The following is a 21,684-nucleotide window of genomic DNA, read 5'->3' as shown; positions in this document are numbered from 1 at the left end:
CTGGTTTTTTGACTCATATAACAATAAGTTGTGCAATCAAATAATATATGAATGTTGTTTTAAGCCACTAAGTTTGTGGTAAATTGTTGAATAGCAATAGAAAACTAATATCATTTTGAAAAAAAAAAAAAAAGCCTTTGTAAAGACTTTTTGGCATCAGAAATCATCTTGCTATGGGAATGCTATTCATTTTAACCAAAAAGAAGATATATTTTCTCTGATTCAGACTGTGAAAATCGTTTGTATATAAATCTAGAAGCAAAATATGAATCTTTAAAATTTCCTTTTCAATTTGAAATTTTAAGTATAGAAATGAGAATTCAAGTAAATAAACCGGTCACTGAAGTAAAGCAGAAGCTTTTATTCCTAAACATTTTCTAGTTAATTAATTTAACAAATATTTTTGAGCACCTACCATGTAGCAGACTCTTTAGGTATTATTAGTAATGGAAAAATAAACCATGTATCGTTGCTATCTTCAAGAAGCTCAGATGACAGATGAACAATAACCCATATAATAATGACCAACATTTATTGGCTACAATTTATATGCCAAATGTTATGCTAGGATTTTACCTATTCTTTTCAACAAAGAGATGAGTGCATGACACAATAGATGAATATATTAGGCAACAGTTACAGTACAAAAGAAACTAGCAAACATGGCTCATAAAGGAACTTTGAGCTGTTAAACTGACGATTAAGGACTCAAAAGACAGGATAAAGAGGAGCATTCAAAGTAGAGAAAATAGTGTGTAATAAGTCTTGAGAGCATGAAACAGTGAGGTTTATTTGTGAAAGTTGTAGGTACACTAGCTTGGCGTGAGAAAAGATGGCAACATTGAAGAGACAGGTGGCAATGGAAGAACTTCTATGCTTAGCTAAGAAATTACAACCTTTGCTAGCTGTCCCAAAAATAGACCTTTTACTCTTTGCCACCTACTTCCTTATTCTTGTGTTGAAAGAGGCTGACATGCCTCGAACGGAATACAGACAACAAGAAAACCCCAGTGAAAAATTGCTCAGTGAACCTCAAAATGCTTGCCTCTCAAAGACGGAGATCAGTTTTTCAGTCTCTTCTTTCTCATCTGTTTTACTTTTTCCTTCTTTTAAGTAAGTAATCTGGGACCAAATCATTGTATGCATTAGATTTCTAAAACTGTACACTCATCTTAAGCACTTATCTTAAACGTTTTACACAGAGAGGTTACATACACTATTTTCCTAAGTCCTGCAACTAGAAAGATGCTTATCCAGAATCTGGGTTCAAGCATTTCGACTATGTCTTAAGTTACTTTTGTAGTTTTCACATAATGATGTTTGACAATTAAAGTTTTTATATTTTATATGTAAAATATTTTAAGTATTTATAAAACCAGTAAAACTTTTAAGGTAAGTGCTCAAAATTAGTATACAGTTTTAGAAATCTAATACATACAACTAAATGATTTGGTCCTGGATTACTTGCTTAAAGAAGGAAAAAGTAAACAGATGAGAAAGAGGAGAGTGAAAAACTGATCTCCGCCTTTGAGATGCAAGCATTCTGAGGTTCTCTACTCAGTCAGAGTACCTTAGAGTTCTGGGTTGTACAAAGACGACAGACGCGTACCTTCTTCACAAAATCTTAGGGAATTTAAGAACATCATGCCCAGGAATACCATGAAAGCAGACTGAACTCTTCTTAAATCTGACCCAGCAGAAAACTTGCATCCAGATTTTTATATAAGATTTCCTGGCAGCTATTACCATTTCTTCTCAACTTTCTTTGCTATATACACACACACACACCTTCTCATCACTACAGTAATTCGTATTTAATAGTGATGACCTATGATATTTGACAAATGAGTCTTGCAATATTTCCCTTTTGATTTTCCTATCTTTTAAAAAATATGTTATTTCTTATTTAGGTTTTCTGCCCATTTTTGAGTGAGTTGTTTGTTTCTGTGTATTAATTTTGTAACCTGCAACTTTGCCAGATTCACTGGTGAGTTCTAGTAGCTTTCTGATAGCATCTTTAGGATCTTGTATGCATAGTGTCATGTCACCTGCAAAAAGTGACAATTTAACTTCTTCAATTTGAATGTTCAACATTGCTAGTTATTAGAGAAATCAAAACTAAAATGAGACATCACCTCACACCAGTCAGAATGGCTATCATCAAAAAATCTGCAAATAACAAATGCTGGAGAGGGTGTAGAGAGAAGGGAAACCTCCTGCACTGTCAGTGGGAATGTAAATCAGTATAGCCACTATGGAGAACAGTACGGTGGTTCCTTAAAAAACTAAAAATAGAGCTACCATATGACCCTGCAATCCCACTCCTGGGCACATATCCAGAGAAAAACATGATCCAAAAAGAAACATGCCCCTTAATGTTCATTGCAGCACTGTTGACAATAGCCAAGACATGGAAGCAACCTAATGTCCATCAACAGAGAAATGGATAAAGAAAATGTGGTGTATATATAAATGCAATGGAATATTATTCAGGCAAAAAAAAGAATGAAATAATGCCATTTGTGGCAACATGGATGGACCTAGAGAGTGTAGTATTGAGCGAAGTAAGTCAGGCAGAGAAGGAGAAATATCATCTGACATGCCTTATATGTGGAATCTAAAAAGAAACAATACAAATGATCTTACTTATAAAACAGAAACAGACTCACAGACTTCAAGAATGAGTTTATGGTTGCAGGGGGAAGGATGGTGGCAAGGGATAGTTAAGGAATTTGTGATGGGCATGTACACACTGATATATTTTAAATGGGTAGTCAATAAGGACCTACTATATAGCACATGGAACTCCGCTCAATATTACGTGGCAGCCTGGATGGGAGGGCAGTTTAGGAGAAAATAGATTAATGTATATGTATGGCTGAGTCCCTTTGCTGTTCACCTGAAACTATCACAAAATTGTTTGTTAATTAGCTATACATCAATACAAAACAAGTTTAAATATATATATATTATTTCCTAAAATACAATCAATCATAATCTCAAACCATTTTGGATTTCCAAATGCCCTCCCCTATGACAATGTCAATCATGGAAGACAGTATTTTCAGGGGCATAGGTTTTACATCCAGAAAAAAAAAAAAACTATCTATTTTTTTGTTTAGCTCTCCTGTATCTATCACAACAGTTATAACCAGAACCAAGACAAAGAAGGATGCCAACAAGTTATCTTCAAAGGATAAAGATTCTCACCCCAAAATCTTTTAACTAAGTGAAGAAAGATGTTGATTATTTAAACAAGATTCTTTAGACTTGGGAAAGTTTACTTGTTTATTCATAAATTTTTTCTTGGGTTTAGAAAAAGAGAAAGGGGAGAATAAAATAACTCCATGAATTTTAAATTGCGGATAGGAGTCTTTATAAAACTTAAATAGGCATAGGTATTAAGTGGTCGACTCTACCCACTGTGAGCAATTACACTAGTGTTCAAGATATTTGCAGCCTCTCTCTTTATACCCTCCCCCTAAAGGAGGCTGTATATTCCCAGCCTGTTTAAATCAAGCATGGCCATTAGACATACTTTGGTCAAAGAAACATAAGCATAAGAGTTGCATCCTGCCCCTTCCAGGCAGACACTTCAGGAGCCAAAACACTGTTCATCATGTAACTGGTAATGTTACAAACAGAAACAGCTCCATATCATTTAATCTGGCACAAAGCGATGGGAGCAGACCCACAGATGACCTTTAATGGAGAAAAACTGTGAGGCAGATGTAAGCTTTTCTTTGAAAGCCACTGAAATGTGAAAGTTATTTGTTATTACAGCCTAACCTAGCCTATCCAAAAATAGGAGGAAATTTCCTATTTGCCTAAAAGAAAGAGGGCCCTAAAGAGTGAAACATTGGAAGTATGCTCCCTTATCAACAATGCTGTATAATATTTTATTGGAAGACCTAGCTAGCTCCGTAAGACAAGAATGGATAACAGATGGATAATAGATAATAGAGGTACACATGTGTATATATATATAAATACATAGATAATGTAGATGTTTATTTATATTATGATATCTGTATATATGCTATAAATATGTGATTTTTGTTATTATGTACACATGTAGAAGGGGCTTCCTTCCCTGGTGGCTCAGCTGGGAAAGAATCCGCCTGCAATGCGGGAGACCTTGGTTTGATCCCTGGTTTTGGAAGATCCCCTGGTGAAGGGAAAGGCTACCCATTCCAGTATTCTGGCCTAGAGAATTCCATGCACTATACAGTCCTTGGGGTCACAAAGAGTCAGACACGGCTGAGCAACTTTCACTTTCACAGATGTATGAAAGGCAAAGCAAAAGTGCTATTTCTGCAAAAGAACTGAGAGTCGAATAACTACAGTCAATCAGAGACTTCAGTAGTGTTGCTAGATGCATGGTCAATGTAACAGACAACCGATCATAGTCCCATACACCAATAACAGCTAGAAAATGAGATTTTTTAGTTTTTATTTATAACAGCAATAAGAGATCACAGATCCCGCAAAAGATGTCATGAATAAATGACGAAGTACTATTGGAAAACACTTCAGTTCAGTTCAGTTGCTCAGTCGTGTCCGACTCTTTGCAACCCCATGAATCGCAGCACGCCAGGCCTCCCTGTCCATCACCAACTCCCGGAGTTCACTCAGACTCATGTTCATCAAGTCAGTGATGCCATCCAGCCATCTCATCCTCTGTCGTCCCCTTCTCCTCCTGCCCTCAATCCCTCCCAACATCAGAGTCTTTTCCAATGAGTCAACTCTTCGCATGAGGTGGCCAAAGTATTGGAGTTTCAGCTTCAGCATCAGTCCTTCCATTGAAGACCCAGGACTGGTCTCCTTTAGGATGGACTGGTTGGATCTCCTTGCAGTCCAAGGGACTCTCAAGAGTCTTCTCCAACACCACAGTTACACCCCCAAATTAATCCATTAAATTGTTTAGTTACATCCAAACTCACAAAAGGTCAGTTTATTGAAGTTACAAAACTTTTTATCAAATGTATAAGAGTGAGCAAAGACCCAAGAATACTAAGTATAATATTGAAGAGAAATAGTAAGACTCAAGATAAAGAAATACAATACTGAAGAAGAATAATAAGGTATGGAAAATCACCCCTACTGATCTCTTGGCTTACTATAAAGTAACTGAGACAGTGTGATATTGGCTCAGGGATTTAAGGAAAATAGATCAGAAAGAAGGCTCAGAAGCAGAGAATATCTGAGAATTTATGACTTGCTGAAGATGAGAAAAATATTGTTAGGCCTTCAGGATGAGGCAAATAAGCCATTAAGAAAAGATTGATAAACTGACTATATTAAAATGTAAAACTAATGGATAATACATCAAAAACACTATGAGCAAAAGAGTAAGAGGGAAGGAAAAATGAAGGAAGTGAGAGAGGAAGTCTTGGAAAGGATATTTGCACTACATATAATCAGCAGAAAATCAGTAGCCAAAGCGTATCAATATAAAGGTATAATGATAAAAATTAGAAAAGAATAAAAAGAGCAAATTCCTAGGAAAGGAAACCAGAATGGCCAATAAACATTTGAAAATATGATAAAGTATTAGCAAATCAGGGAAATTCAAAGCTAAATAAGATACAATCTCACTGTCCTCAAAATGTCAATGAAGTTTGAAAGCTTGACTATATGAAGAAGTTGGAAGATTTCATGTGTAACTAGGAGGGTAAAGTGGTGCCATATCTTTAGAGAACAATTTGGTCTTATCCAGTCAGGAGAAGATAGGCATTCTCTCTGATCTGGCAGCTCCACTCCTAAGTAGGTCCTCTAGAGAGACTCTCACATGAATCACCATGAGACACACACAAGAAGGGTCATCGCCCTACAGTTAATATTGATGAGGTTCTCATCAGTAACATGGGGATAAAATAAATACTAACTTCATAGGTTTGTTGAAAGGAATAGGTGAGTTAGAATATTTAAATCCTAACAGTACCTGAAATCATGCAAGTGTGTGATAAGCTTTGAAAAGAAGTGAAAGTGTTCGTCTCTCAGTCCCGTCTGACTCTTTGCAACCCCATGGACTGTAGCCTGCAAGCTCCTCTGATCGTGGAATTCTCCAAGCCAGAATACTGCAGTGGGTTGTCATTTCCTTCTCCAGATCTTCCCAACCCAAGGCTCAAACCCATGTCTCCTGCATTGCAGGCAGATTCTTTACTGCCTGAGCTCCAAGGGAAGCCCCATGATAAGCATCAGCTGTTGTTAATAAATCCCCTGACATTATTTGGATTCCCAGCATCTACTGCCCTATGCTCAATACTTGAGGTGTTTCCCTTTGAAAGCTTTTCCTCTTCACAACTGCTGACCTGATTTAATGGGTAGTTCCCTAGATCCCAGACAAGTCGGCTGGCCATGCAATAAGACTGCAGCCAGGCCTGCTGTGATCTGGGTGGGACTCGCTCATCCTCTCACATCATGTTTATGCTAAACCTTTTCTCCAGAGGTGAGCTGGGCAACTATCCCATTTTACATTCTCCCCAGTGAGGTCTGCCAAAGTTCTTCAAACTATTTTGATCTATGAGATTAATGAATGTTAAATCATGCCAATAGGTATTTCAATTTTACCCCTTACTGGAGTCTTCAAATGTAAGATTCTACTTTGAATAAATGTAAAATGAAAGAGAGAAGAAAGGAAGGAGGTAGGAAAGGGAGAGGAGAGAAGGGAAAGGAAATTGAAAGAACTTCCAACAGCATGTAATTAATAACATAGAGAAATAGCCTTGGCAATTCTATCCAAAATTTCAACATGAGTAAATTTTGCATTCCACTCTTACCTATAGCTTTTTTATGACTCTTGTCCCTGTTTGAATAATTACTGTCATTCCCTCAGAATCATGTTCTTTGAAACTCTCAACCCTATAAACAAGTCATTGTTTAAGATTAATGGGTACTAACATAACAATGTGTTGTACTTTCCAGATAACATATTGAGATTTCTAAATGGCCCCAAAATGGATATAATCCATTCACCAGGATTCTCTAAAAGTCAATACCTTCAGTGTTAAAAGTTTTATTCACCATAGCCATTGAGTAAGGGAGAAATTCTGGAGGAACAGACTTTAAGGAATCTACCAAACTGCATTAGCTATCTGACTTATTTAGAGGTAAGATTGGCTCTACAGGTATCCTCCATCCCACCCCCTACCTGTTTCATGTTATAATAATGCTGCAAAAGGCATTAATTTGGTGATTGCTAAGCTACTGCTAAGTCACTTCAGTCGTGTCCGACTCTGTGCAACCCCATAAACGGCAGCCCACCAGGCTCCCCTGTCTCTGGGATTCTCCAGGCAAGAACACTGGAGTGGGTTGCCATTTCCTTTTCCAATGCATGAAAGTGAAAAGCGAAAGGGAAGTCGCTCAGTCGTATCCGGCTCTTAGCAACCCCATGGACTGTGGCCTACCAGGCTCTTTCGTTCATAGGATTTTCCAGGCAAGAATACTGGAGTGGGGTGCCATTGCCTTCTCCGAATTTGGTGATTAAGAATGTATATTCTTCTTATTGAAGACCAATCGATTTATTTTCAAAAATTTACAAAGCATTACAATGTATCAGGCAAGTATTAATCTGCTTAGTTACAAGTCATGATTTGATTTTCATTTTACTCTATTTTTAACTTTAACCTTTTTCTATTCTCACAGCTGACACTTGCTCCTATGCCAGCTCCTGGTCTTTCCTCCCTTCCTCAAAACTGACAGACAGTAAGATATGAGGATGGATGGTGTCCATCGCCTGGGGGGAAAGATCAGCAACAGGTAGTCCAATAGCAGTGTACTGGGAAACAACCAAGGATTGAGTGAAGTTATGATATATTTATCCAAAATGAACCACATACTTTCTCTGAGGTTAGTTTTGCTAATCTGTGCGTGTGTTTAGTGCTGTGTCTCTACATGTAGAGGACAATGATGTGACAAGGTTCTGTGATCTCGAGTGATACACTATCATAGTATATGGCCATGATTAAATAAAACTCAAAATTGATCCTTATTAAAACTGTCAAAAGGATGAAAACCACATACAGAATTAAACAAATGCTGTTTATCTGGAGCTTACTGTAGTGAAAACGTCAGCTACTGTCTGTTTAGTCCTGGTAGGCTGGAAGGGACTTGAAAGGAAGTACCTTTTATAGAGTGAAGGGAGGCTACCTTAAGAAATCTTTGGTTGGTCAGCGTTCTATTAAGGCGGGATTTTCTACTGGTTGGGATTTGGGGAAGTAAGATGAGAAGACGTTCAGATTCACTTTTGGCAGCCTTTGATTGGTTCCCCACACTGGCTCATAACTTAAAGCTTTCCGGGTTGGTTAAGGCCATATGAGTTTTCCTGTTTCAATAAAAGTCTATCTGATCTTTAGAGGTCAAGGAATTCACAAAAGGCAAATTGTTTTTCTAGTAAACTCACTTTTAATGATTTTTTTTAAGGAAAATATGTTTGTTTCCAATGTAATTTTCACAGATTTTCAGATCAAACATCCTGTATTGGTTTTTGGGGGTGCTATAACAAATTACCACAATCCTAATGGCTTAACACAAATTTATGGTCTATGGCTCTGTGGGTACGAAGTCCTGTACATGCTTTTCGGGACTAAAATCAAGGTGCCAGAAGCCTTACTTTCAGAGGTTATAGAGGTGAATATGTTTTCTTGCCTTTTGCAAATTTTAGAAGTAGCCTGCATTCCTTGGCTCTGGCCCCTTCTTCTATCTTTAAAGCAACAGCCAATTGAATCTATCTGATATCGCCTCTATTGTCCACAAGTCTTAAATTTCTTTTTCTTTAAATTAATTTTTATGGAAGTTATAGTTGTGTTAGTTTCTTGTTTCTTACTGTACGGCAAAGTGAATCAGTCATGCACAAACATATATCCATTCTTTTTTAGATTTCTTTCCCATGTAGGTCACCACAGAGCACTGAGTTCCCTGCGCTATACATTACATTCTCATTAGTCATCTGTTTGATACATAGCAGTGAATATATGTCAGTCCCAATCTCCCAGTTCACTGTTGATGATTTTTATTACCTTTATTGCCACATACACGTCATATCTATAAGCTATTACAAAAATAGTGGTTATTTTCATTGTTCAGAACTCCTTACCCAAGCAGTATATATAAAGTTTCTGAACAAAATGCCATTAAAAATAGTGGAATAAAATGCTTCTGTTAGGTCCGTACCATTTCTGTCCTTTACTGAGCCCATCTTTGCACAATGTTCCCTTGGTATCTCTAATTTTCTTCAAGAGATCTCTAGTCTTTCCCATTCTATTATTATCCTTTATTTCTTTGCACTTATCACTGAGTTAGGCTTTCTTATCTCTCCTTGTTATTCTCTGCATTCAAATGGGTATATCTTTCCTTTTTTCCTTTGCTTTCGCTTCTCTTCTTTTCTCAGCTATTTGTAAGGCCTCCTCAGACAGCCATCTTGCTTTTTTGCATTTCTTTTTCTTGGGGATGGTCTTGATCCCTATCTCCTGTATAGTGTCACGAACCTCCATCCATAGTTCTTCAGGCACTCTATCATATCTAGTCCCTTGAATCTATTTGTCACTTCCACTGTATAATCATAAGGAATTTGATTTAGGTCATACCTGAATGGTCTAGTGGTTTTCCACATTTTCTTCAATTTAAGCCTGAATTTGGCAATAAGGAGTTCATAATCTGAGCCATAGAGATCTAATTGCCAACATCTGCTGGATCATCGAAAAAACAAGAGAGTACCAGAAAAACATCTATTTCTGCTTTATTGACTATGCCAAAGCCTTTGACTGTGTGGATCACTACAAACTGTGGAAAATTCTTAAAGAGATGGGATTACCAGACCACCTAAACCGCCTCTTGAGAAATCTGTATGCAGGTCAAGAAGCAACAGTTAGAACTGGACATGAAACGAAAGACTGGTTCCAAACAAAGAAAGGAGTACATTAAGGCTGTATATTGTCGCTCTGCTTATTTAACTTATATGCAGAGTGCATCATGAGAAACACTGGGCTAAAAGAAGCACAAGCTGGAATCAAGACTGCCGGGAGAAATATCAATAACTTCAGATATGCAGATGATACCATCCTTACGGCAGAAAGTGAAGAGGAATTAAAAAGCCTCTTGATGAAAGTGAAAGAGGAAAGTGAAAAAGTTGGCTTAAAGCTCAACATTCAGAAAACTAAGATCATGGCATCTGGTCCCATCACTTCATGGCAAATAGATGGGGAAACAGTGGAAACAATGGCTGACTTTATTTTCATGGGCTCCAAAATCACTGCAGATGGTGACTGCAGCCATGAAATTAAAAGACACTTACTCCTTGGAAGAAAAGTTATGATCAACCTAGACAGCATATTAAAAAGCAGAGACATTACTTTGCCAACAAAGGTCCATCTAGTCAAGGCTATGCTTTTTCCAGTAGTCATGTATGGGTGTGAGAGTTGGACTATAAAGAAAGCTGACCACTGAAGAATTGATGCTTTTGAACTGTGGTGTTGGAGAAGACTCTTCAGAGTCCCTTGGACTGCAAGGAGATTCAACCAGTCCATCCTAAAGGAGATCAGTCTTGAGTGTTCATTGGAAGGACTGATGTTGAAGCTGAAGCTCCAATACTTTGGCCACCTGATGCAAAGAGCTGACTCATTGGAAAAGTCCCTGATACTGGGAAAGATTGAGGGCAGGAGGAGAAGGGGACGACAGAGGTTGGGATGGTTGGATGGCATCACTGACTCAATGGACATGAGTTCGGGTAAACTCCGGGAGTTGTTAATGGACAGAGGGGCCTGGAGTGCTGTGATTCATGGGGTTACAAACGGTCGGACACGACTGAGCAACTGAACTGAACTGAACTGAAAATGCTAATTTTTGGAAAAATGAAATAAAACAATAGTTTTGGTTTAATCATATTATGGATTAATAAGACCACTAAAATATTAGGAAAAACAGATAGAGTTCATTGTTTTCACTCCAGCTGCACGGCATTTGAAAAATAGTAATATGGCTGGTGGGATGGCGGATGAAGAAGAGGATCCCACCTTTGAGGAAGAAAATGAAGAAATTGGAGGAGGTGCAGAAGGTGGACAGGGTAAAAGAAAGAGACTTTTTTCTAAAGAATTACGGTGTATGATGTATGGGTTTGGAGATGACCAGAATCCTTATACTGAATCAGTAGATATTCTTGAAGACCTTGTCATAGAGTTCATCACTGAAATGACTCATAAGGCAATGTCAGTTGGAAGACAAGGTCAGGTACAAGTTGAAGATATCGTCTTCTTGATTCGAAAGGACCCAAGAAAGTTTGCTAGGGTTAAAGACTTGCTTACTATGAATGAAGAATTGAAACGTGCTAGAAAAGCATTTGATGAAGCAAACTATGGATCTTGACATCTTTTCTGAAGCTTCATTATGTTCTGGGGAAACCATACTTAATAACTGTATTTTCCACAGTAAGGCCCTGATACCTAACCATGTGAATGAAAAATGGAGAACCACAAAGTTTTCAGGCTTTATTTTCATGTTTTCAATTTTAGAGTGATATATGAGCCTTTAATTGCCTGCCATTATATTACCCTACTTTAATGACATATTAGATTTTAATGACCACATGTAAGTCAAAGTACCTTTGGTTTGCAAACCATTCAGTTTCTTCTGACTCTTGACCATCTCAATGATGAATTAATATTTATGTATACTTGTGCCATTGTAGGTTGTACTATAGCTGTTTAATATGTGAAATCTAAATGGCAGCTTTGACTTTGATAGCTAAGATGTGTTTCATATATTTCTAAAGCTTTTAGACCAAAGTAGTGTAAGTTATTAAAAGATGGTGAACTGGTTTGTGTTTCTTTTAAGGAGAAAACAATATTAGAAAATACAGTCTTTTGTAGGAGTGTTTATTTGTCTTAAGATAATTTAATACTCTTCTTTAGATAACAAGAGTGATTTTTTTTTTATTTTTTGAGAAACTAAGAATTTCCTATGAATGGTTCCGTGTTGAAAGACATACTGGATTAAAAATCTTTGGGGTTTGTAATATACTGTTTGTCAGATTTTAAAAGAACTCATTTTCCCAGGTCAGATAGGAATGGCATTGCTGAAAAGTTGATGGCAGGTAAGCATTTGGGGTAGTGTTTTATTAACATATTTGTTAGTATTTATTTATTCTGAAAATGTATACTTGACTAAAACCATGTGTGGCTATGGAAACCACTTTTGCAGTTCACAAATTTTGTGTGTATTTAGCTCATTGTATTATTCTTGCACTTAGCTGAAAGTAAGGATTAAAATTGCATTTAAAGGGATCACTGGATATTACTCTTTGTGAAATTGAATGTTTTGTGTGCCGCTTATAAGCATTGTCTATGAATCAGTATTTAGGAAGATTTCACTTTCTTAACCTATCAATGTAGAGAATAAAGTATGAAAAATTAAAAAGAAAAAAAAAAAGAAAAATAGTAATAATCTCAGAACATGGATCTCTGATGAACTCCATTTCTTACCAAGTCCTCAGTTCATTCTTTCTTTGGTTTTTACAGCCAAAGTTCCTGGGTGGTTGTTTTCTTCTTTTTGTTTGAATTTACAAATAATTCTTTTGCTTCATTTTGTTTTTCTTAATTTATCAACAAAGAACAGCATTTTTTTTTGCTTTTGTTGAAAATGTATTTTAGCAATTTTTTAAAATTAGTGTTCCTTTTCATATGTCAGAATAACCATAATCCTTCCTACCATTTGTTAGGAAGACTGTTGCAATTTCAATTTCCTTTCTTTAGTTGCATCAAATACTCTGATCATCTTATTCTGCATTTTGGTCAGTAATGTCTTCTTTATGCCCTTCAGCTATGTCTTTTCCCACAACCACTCTAAACCTTTTAACTTTTTACAGTTGTAAATGCTGAATTATTCTTGCCTTTCATCATAAGTCAATTCCTCCTAGACTCTTCAATTATCCCCAGACTCCTACTTCGAATGTTTTCCAATTGGATTGCACAAAAATAGTACAGTTGGTCCAGATTTGCTTTTTAATACTAACAAAGGCACTCAGTTAATGAGTTTCTACCCCAGATGAGGCCCTCTGCTGAGTACTTACTATACATCTCATCCGGTCTTCCCAATAATTCTATAAAGTAGGAATTTACAAATAATTCAACTTAGACTCTGTGGTTTTTGGAACTAGAAACTGATTTCAGGCACAGATAGTATCTGGGGTGTGTGTTAGTCACTCAGTCATGTCTGACTCTTTGCGACCCCATGAACTGTAGCCTGCCAGGTTTCTCCGTCAATGGGATTTTCCAGGCAAGAATACTGGAGTGGGTTGCCATTTCCTTCTCCAAGTAACTAGGGAACCAGTGTATAAGCACTCTGACCCCACAGTCTGTGTCCTGCCTTAAAGCTTCATCAAATTATTCCTGACAAAATTCAGGCTCCTGGGCCCAGCCCAGATCTTTTGAATTAGTATCTCTGAGGGAAAGAATGAGCAATATACATTTTTAACAACCCTCCAGAATGATTCTTAAGCACATACATTTGAGAGTCACTGAACTGCAAGCCCACACTTTATGTGTTCCTCTCTGCATCTCCATCACCAAGCACAGTATCTAGCTAACAGAGAGTAAGTGATGAGGAACTGCAAGCAACTATGCCTACCATAAGGAAAGTATATCGGCATTGATTCAGCATCTTTGGCTCTTTAGGAAAAGGTTCTATAAAAGTACTAGGAGAGATTAGTACTTTTACATTACAGTTGGGTACTCCTAACACTGGCATTGTGCCAGTTTAGTGAGTGCCACCCTCATTTGACTCACACCACAGTAAGGCCTTGCAAAGGTTTCTGTTACTGGGAGATCATCGGAAAGCTGAGAGAATATCACAAGACTGTTCATGATTTAAAATTATGTAAGCCTAGATTTTTAAAAGGGCTTCCCAGGTGGCTCAGTGGTAAAGAATCTAAACGCCAATGCAGAAAACACAGGAAAGGTGGGATCAATCCTTGGGTCAGGAAGATCCCCTGGAGAAGGAAATGGCAACCCACTCCAGTATTCTTGCTTGGAAAATTGCATAGACAAAGGAGTCTGGCTGGCTCGTCCTCTCTCCTCTGTCCATGGGGCCACAAAGAGTCAGACACCACTCAGCAACTGAGCACACACACACACAGATTTTTAAAAACCTCTTGTTCAAGACGTCCTATTCTAGCTAATGGTTGCATACTACTAACTACTAACAGTATCTTGTGGTCTTCCATAGTCTGATAATAAACAGATAGTTAAGAACATTTCCTTTGACCCATTAACTGAAGTAACCATCTACTAAAGATATAATTATGTACATAAATAAAATTATATCTAGCCAGCACATGACTGAGCAACTTCACTTTCACTTTTTACTTTCATGCATTGGAGAAGGAAATGGCAACCCACTCCAGTGTTCTTGCCTGGAGAATCCCAGGGACAGGGGAGCCTGGTGGGCTGCCGTCTCTGGGGTCGCACAGAGTCGGACACGACTGAAGCAACTTAGCAGCAGCAGCCAGCAAAAGCCTTTGGCTTAAAGTAATGGGAGAACTGATGACTATAAAAGACAATATTTTAAAGTATGCTTCTTATTAAAGGACAGACATGAGGGTTTTGACCCTGTGGTATTGGGGGCTATACTGCTGTTTCTCTTTAATATTCTGCTTTGTGGAAAACATGAGGTACTAAGTTGATCATCAAGATAATGATAAAATCTTTTCTAGGTAGTTTGGAATTGTAGAAAAATCAAACCAAATGAACTCTCAAAGTTTCAGCTCTGTTTATTCACTTAGTATCCTGCTGGCTAGGTTTCATGAGAGATGGGAAATTGGTACATATATAAAGTAATATATATTATTATAAATATATAATATTTTCTATTATAATTATAAATACATATTTATTTTATAAATATAATGCTGCTGCTGCTAAGTCGCTTCAGTCGTGTCCAACTCTGCGCAACCCCAGAGACGGTAGTATGTATGTATTTCTTCCACTGCCTCTTTCCTGCTTTAGGATGAAAACAGCAGATGATAAAGAGGGCTAAAGGAGGCTTCATATTCAAGATTATGGCCTCGTCTCATTTGAATTAATGATCCACAATTTAAATTTAAAATTCTACCTGGAATTTAAATCTTTGTACTTTCATCTCACATCTAATTGACTACAATAATCACAGAACTTATTAAACTACTCTCAGAGAGTTTATACTGTATTGAAGGTTGAGAGTACCCCAGCTTATCAGAAGCCCTCTTAATCAATGGAGACAATTTATATTAATTCTCTTGAACTTTCCCAACAGTTTCACACTCACAGAAATTCTCCAGAGGTTTATGTGGCTATTTCCCCACTGGCCCTTTCCTTCCTAGTTAGATCACAGGCCACATGTGGTTCTAAGAGATTGGTTTTTTCCCCCCCATCACTTTTTCAAGATGCTTCAGAAGCTGCAGGTAACTTTAACCTGGTCTCTTTTGTGCTGTAGTCACTAACAGCTGCTTTGCTGATTCATTTCTTTGTTTTAATAGCCAAGCAAGAATCCTCTAGCTCCCAGGATTTGACCAAAGTGTTAGTAGTCCATTGTCATGGGATGAGACACAATTAAGGTGCATCCATGTGCTGAGGGAAAAGGAGTGAAGTGTCTGAGGCTGAATAGTCCTAAAACTTAAGGAAACCACTGGGCAAAATTCCTCAAATCCAAGCTTTCAGGGCATCAGATATAGGCAACATGGCTGCTAAATGCTACAGAAATTAAATTAAACCATCAGAGTAAGGACAGACAGATCAAAGAAACAAAAACTCTGCTAAACACATCTCAGATACCATAGAGAGACATCATAAATCAGAGATGAAGAGGAGACAAGGCTGAGGTACTTGAGTTTGGGGAAATATACAATTTGCTGTTTAGTCATTCAGTTGTGTCTGACATTTTGCGACCCCATAGACAGTAGCCCACCAGGCTCCTCGGTCCATGGGATTCTCCAGGCAAGGATACTGGAGTGGGTTGCCATTTCCTTCCCCAAATAAACAATTTAGATACTCACTGAGTATAAATTACACATGGATTCAAGTTATATTTAGTCATTAAACATATATTTTAATCTATGGAAAGGAAAAAGTTTTATAAAGTAAAAGCAATGAAAATAATTTAAAAGTTTAAGGTTTTTGAATAACACAAAATTTAAAACTTTGCAACATTAAACAGTAAATAAAAAAGCAAAAAATCTGAACAAAATCTGAAAAAAACTTTAATATTTTGCAAATACAATAAAAAGTCCATGCTTACAAATAAGAAAAAAAAAAAAAACTAAACCCTCATTGATAAAGGAACAAAGCTGCGTGCTAAGTCACTTTAGTTGTGTCCAACTCTTTGTGCCCCTAAGGACTGTAGACCGCCAGGCTCCTCTGTCCATGGGATTCTTCAGGCAAGAATACTGGAATGGATTGCCATGTCTTCCTCCAGGGGATCTTCCTGACCAAGGGACTGAACGCATGTCTCTTAGTCTCCTGCATTTGCAGGCAGGTTCTTTACTATTAGTACCACCTGGGAAGCCCAATAAATGAACAAAGGTAATGGATCAACAGTGTATAAAGAAAAATTACAAATGAATAGTGAATATTCAAAAAATGCAAAAATTAAAAAGTAAAATGTAATACTACCTTATTTTAACACACCAAATAAGGAAAAAGATTATACTCAAGAGCTTATATATTTTCAAGAGCTTAATAACGTGAGCATGCTCATAAGTACTGATAAAAATGACAACTAGTAGAGCCTTTCTGAAAATAACTTGGCAATGTAGTTCCATGACTAATCATTTATCATAAGAAATCAATAAAGTATAAGACCAAGATTTATGTACAAAAGTGTCTAATATTATTTATAACAAAAATTGCTATTGCTGTTCAGTCGCTAAATCAAGTCTGACTCTTAGCAACCCCATGAACTGCAGCACACCAGGTTTCTCTATCCTTCACCATCTCCCAGAGCTTGCTTAAACTCATGTCCAGTGAGTCAATGATACCATCCAATCATCTCATCCTTGTTGCTCTCTTCTCCTGCCCTCAATCTTTCCCAACATTAGGGTCTTTTCCATTAAGTCAGCTCTTTGCATCAGGTGGTCACACTAGTGGAACTTCAGCTTCAGCATCAGTCCTGCCAGCGAAAATTTAGAAGTGATTCTTTACAATTCACTGGTTTGATCTCCTTGCAGTCCAAGGGACTCTCAAGAGTCTTCTTCAACACCATGGTTCAAAAACATTTCTTCAGTGCTCAGCCTTCTTCATGGTCCAACTCTCACATCCATACATGACTACCGGAAAAATCATAGCTTTGACTATATGGACCTTTGTCAGCAAAGTGAAGTCTTTGCTTTTTAATGTGCTTTCTAGGCTTGTCATAGCTTTTCTTCCAAGGAGTGAGCATCTTTTAATTCCACAGCTGCAGTCACCATCTGCAGTGATTTTGGAGCCCAAGAAAATAAAGTCTGTCACTGTTTCCCCTTTTTCCCCATCTATTAGCCATGAAGTGACGAGACTGGATGCCATGATCTTAGTTTTTTGAATGTTGAGTTTTAAACTGGCTTTTTCATTCTTCTCATTTACCCTCATCAAAAGGCTGTTTAGTTACTCTTCACTTTCTGCCATTAGAGTGGCATCATCTGCATATCTGAGGTTGTTGATATTTCTCCCAGCAATCTTGATGCCAGCTTGTGATTCATTCAGCCGAGCATTTCACATGATGTACTCTGCATAGAAGTTACATAAGCAGGGTGACAATATACAGCCTTGACGTACTCCTTTCTTAATTTTGAACCAATCTGTTGTTCCACATCTGGTTCTAACTGTTGTTTCTTGACCTGCATAAGCTTTTTCAGGAAGCAGGTAAGGTGGTCTGGGATTCCACAGTTTGTTGTTTCAGACAGTAAAGAATCTGCCATAATGAGGGAGACCTGGGTTTGATCCCTGGGTTGGGAAAATCCCCTGGAGAAGGGAACAGCAACTCACTCCACTATTCTTGCCTGGGAAATCCATGGACAGAGGGGCTTCGTGGGCTACAATCCATAGAATCACAAAGAGTGAGATGCAACTGAGTGACTTACACTCACTCACATTCACACAGCCAAAGGCTCTTGCATAGTCAATGAAGCAGAAGTAAATGTTTTTCTAGAATTCCCTTGCTTTTCCTATGAGCCAACAAAATTTGAAAACAACTAAAAAGTCTAATAATAGAGGAAAATTAAACAAATTATGATACATCTATAATGGAATATTACATAGCCAATACAACTGTGTTTAAAAGACTTAAATGAAATGCTTATATTATAATGATGATGTAGAAAAATCACAAAATTGCTTATAAAATATGAACTCAACTCTATTTTTAAAGAACTATTTTTAAAAGTTAAAAGGAAGTAAACCAACATGTTAACTGGCCACCTCTGGGCAGTGGAATAATGTGTGATTTATTTTTCCAATTCTTTATCCTGATTAGTACTTTCCACATTTTTCCACAAAAGAAAAAAGCACCAAATAAGGAAAAAATTTTGCTATGTTCTTTAGGTCAATAATAATGTAATTGAGAAAAAAATGAGTAAGGTACAAATTTTAGCTTAGTTTGGTCTTAGAAGTCTGTTTTAATAGTGAAAGCTGTATAGACTATTTCAGACAGACAGTGTAAAACATACACAGCAAACACATTGGTTAATAAGAGAACAAGAGTAGGAATAAAAGGGAATGAATAAAATATAAAAATAAACTATTCTAATAAATATATAAAACAGCTTCTTTCAATCATTAGCAAATATGTCCAACTTGCCTATGTAAACTAAATTGCAATTTTAAGATTGTGTGTATGTTTAGGTTTCATTATTTACTTTCCAAAGGTTAATAGCTACCTTGCAAAGTTAGACCTGTAAACTTTATACAATGAAGTAAAAAACAATGCCATACCTCATTTACAGCATAAAAGAGTTTCCAAACTGGTTTCTATCATGAAATTTTTTTTTGGTCTCTTCCTTTCACTTTTAGCCTTGAAAAGCAGTGGATCTACTTAGAGAACTTTATCTGAACTAATAATATTTTTCTTTCTAAAAGACATAACAGCTCACTAGAAAAGATTCTCAAAGGAAAACAGTCTCACAATAACTATGCTATAAAGAAATACTAAGAGAAACAGGACATTTTAAATGTCATTCAGCCAACTGCGTGATTCTCATTCATTCAACATTTCATTCGAGCTCTGTATCTTCATGCATATTCTTTCCAAAAACATGTTTGATATGTAAACTAAAAATCCAAATCAATGAATACTCAGCTACAGGGTTTGATAAGAATTTTTGTTATATACAAATTAGGAAAGCAGCTAATCATATTTGACATTAAAACAATACAAAAGTTTAAAAACAAAGGAATAAACTGTGAACAGAATACTACTGCTTTATGGTAGGCATTAAATATATCCAGAATAATTTATACCAGGTAAGAAGTCAAGAATGTTGATTTTATTTTTTCCAAGATTATGTGGTCTATACCATTTACTGTATGTATTGAAAACTCTAATTTAGAGATTGTCTTAGATACTGCTTTTTGTACCGTTATTTTACTCTTTATTTTTCATGAAAAAAATATTCTAGGGACTTGCATATATGGCCTTTTTTTTTCCTTCATACACTGAGCTTCATCACTTCTCTTCTAAATATAATCTCTTATCCCTCCTGAGTAAATCAGGAATCAAGAAAAAAATTATTTTATTCCTTTAGCTGCTCCCATTGTCTATAGGATAATGTTCAGATTCTTCCCTTCCTCCATTTGAAGTCATGCCCCTTGTTTTCTTTTACTTTCCTGCGTATCTTTTCACTCAGGTAGAAAAGCCTCACTCATTCAACTCTCCATTTTGCTCATATTCAGATCTGTATCATCCTTCAGTAGAAGATTGTGGTAGTCCAAGTGTAAGCTGATAGAATCAATGAATAAGACAGAATAGACACTCAGAGGTTGTTTGAAGGTAGAAACCAATTAAATTTCTTTCTTGCAAAGTCCTAAGTTATAGAGGCGAAGAATAGGCAGGGAGAGGAGAAGGAAATCTGAAAAATGAAAATAACACTGTCTTGTACTACTGTTTGAAGGCTTCAGTTTTATGTATCCTAAAATCTCCTTAGAGTGAAAACTTTTTTCATATTTTTTCTTTATACTTACACGTTTTTCATAGCTGTAGGCATTCAACAACACTTGTTAAATGAATGAACAACATCAATTTTTCCTTGATTGCCACTTTATTACTATTTCCTTTGGTCTAAAAAAAATCTATGAATGTTCACATGTAAGAATTAAAGATTTTAAAATTTAAAAAATAAAAAAATAAATAAAATTTAAAAAAAAACACTTTATTTATGATAATTTGAATGGAAAAAGTTGCAATGCTTGGTAATATCAAGCATTAGAGAAGATAATGATCAGATGCAACATTTGCATGAGGGCTAGGGTAAGCTGAAACAACCACCATGGAAAACAGTTGGGCATTGCTTTATAGAGACAGAATGTGTATGGCCCATAACCTAGAATTTCCACTCCTAGAGAAATTTTTACATAAACACAAGAGAAACTCTCACACATGTCTTCCAAAAAGCTCACAGTGGCAATGTTTATAGTAATAAAACAGAATTTAAAAAATCCAATGGTCATCTAAAAGAAGCTAGATAAACTGTAGTGTGCTCACACAAGGAAAATAAAACAGTATAGATACATCAACTACAATTTGCAACAATATGGATGGCCTCTTACATATAGTAATTACAGTATGATGTTATAGCTCAAAACAAGCAAAATCTAATACTATAGCAGCTAGGCATAGTACACTTTTTAAAATTTAAGACAGAATGACATATCTCTGTGTTGATTCTCAGGGTGCAGAGAAGAGGACGGAAGCAGCTGGTTCCGATGTAAAACGTTGGTAGCATTTTTAAAAATTCAATGAGTTCCTTGGTGTCTACGGTATAATGATACTTTAGAATTCACATATAAGTTATATCTATTCTTGTTATGTAGCTGCTGCTGGTGCTAAGTCACTTCAGTCGTGTCCGACTCCGTGCGACCCCATAAACGGCAGCCCACCAGGCTCTGCCGTCCCTGGGATTCTCCAGGCAAGAACACTGGAGTGCGTAGCAAGTACCATATTTTTTAACTGATAATAAAAAAAAGTTAAAAAATGGCATCCTAAAAAAAGATTTTGTTTTTAGGAAAAAACTTGTTACAGTTAAACGTGAACATAATTTGAAGGTCCTACCCTAGTGAAATGGCGATGTAATAACAGCTAACAGCGACATCTGACAGTGCGAGATGGGATTATACTGAATTTACTGGATCCATTATTTGGGTTTACTTCATTAACTTATTTGCTCCATCAAAGTACTCTAAACAATAAACTTAGTTTTTCCAACATATGGGAAGAATTAGACAGAAAAATCTTTTATTCACATTGTCATGCCCAGAACAATCTCTTTGTTTAAGCAGAATACTGGCTTTTTCCTCGAATCTATCAGGAACAAGGAGGAGGGGAAAAGTTATGACAAACATCAGTTCAAGTAATTTGGTTCGGTTTTTCTTTGCATTTTTAGGGCAACTTTGTTACAAAGAGCTTTCCCAGAACTTTATGTTGTCTGATTGTGATACAACACCTTTACATTCTGATTTAATATGAAGTTTAGCA

General features: G+C 36.6%; 1 pseudogene across 1 annotated transcript; it reads left to right on the top strand.

Moving 5' to 3' along the window:
• On the top strand, positions 10,982-11,799 carry LOC102189956 (annotated as a pseudogene). The gene has a single exon (XR_001296061.2). The product of XR_001296061.2 is annotated as a transcription initiation factor TFIID subunit 13 pseudogene (transcript).

The sequence above is a fragment of the Capra hircus genome, chromosome 9 (genome assembly GCF_001704415.2).
Source record: "Capra hircus breed San Clemente chromosome 9, ASM170441v1, whole genome shotgun sequence".
Lineage (NCBI taxonomy): Eukaryota > Metazoa > Chordata > Mammalia > Artiodactyla > Bovidae > Capra > Capra hircus.
Note: the sequence above shows the minus strand (reverse complement) of the source record. Positions and strands in the feature narration are given on the sequence as shown.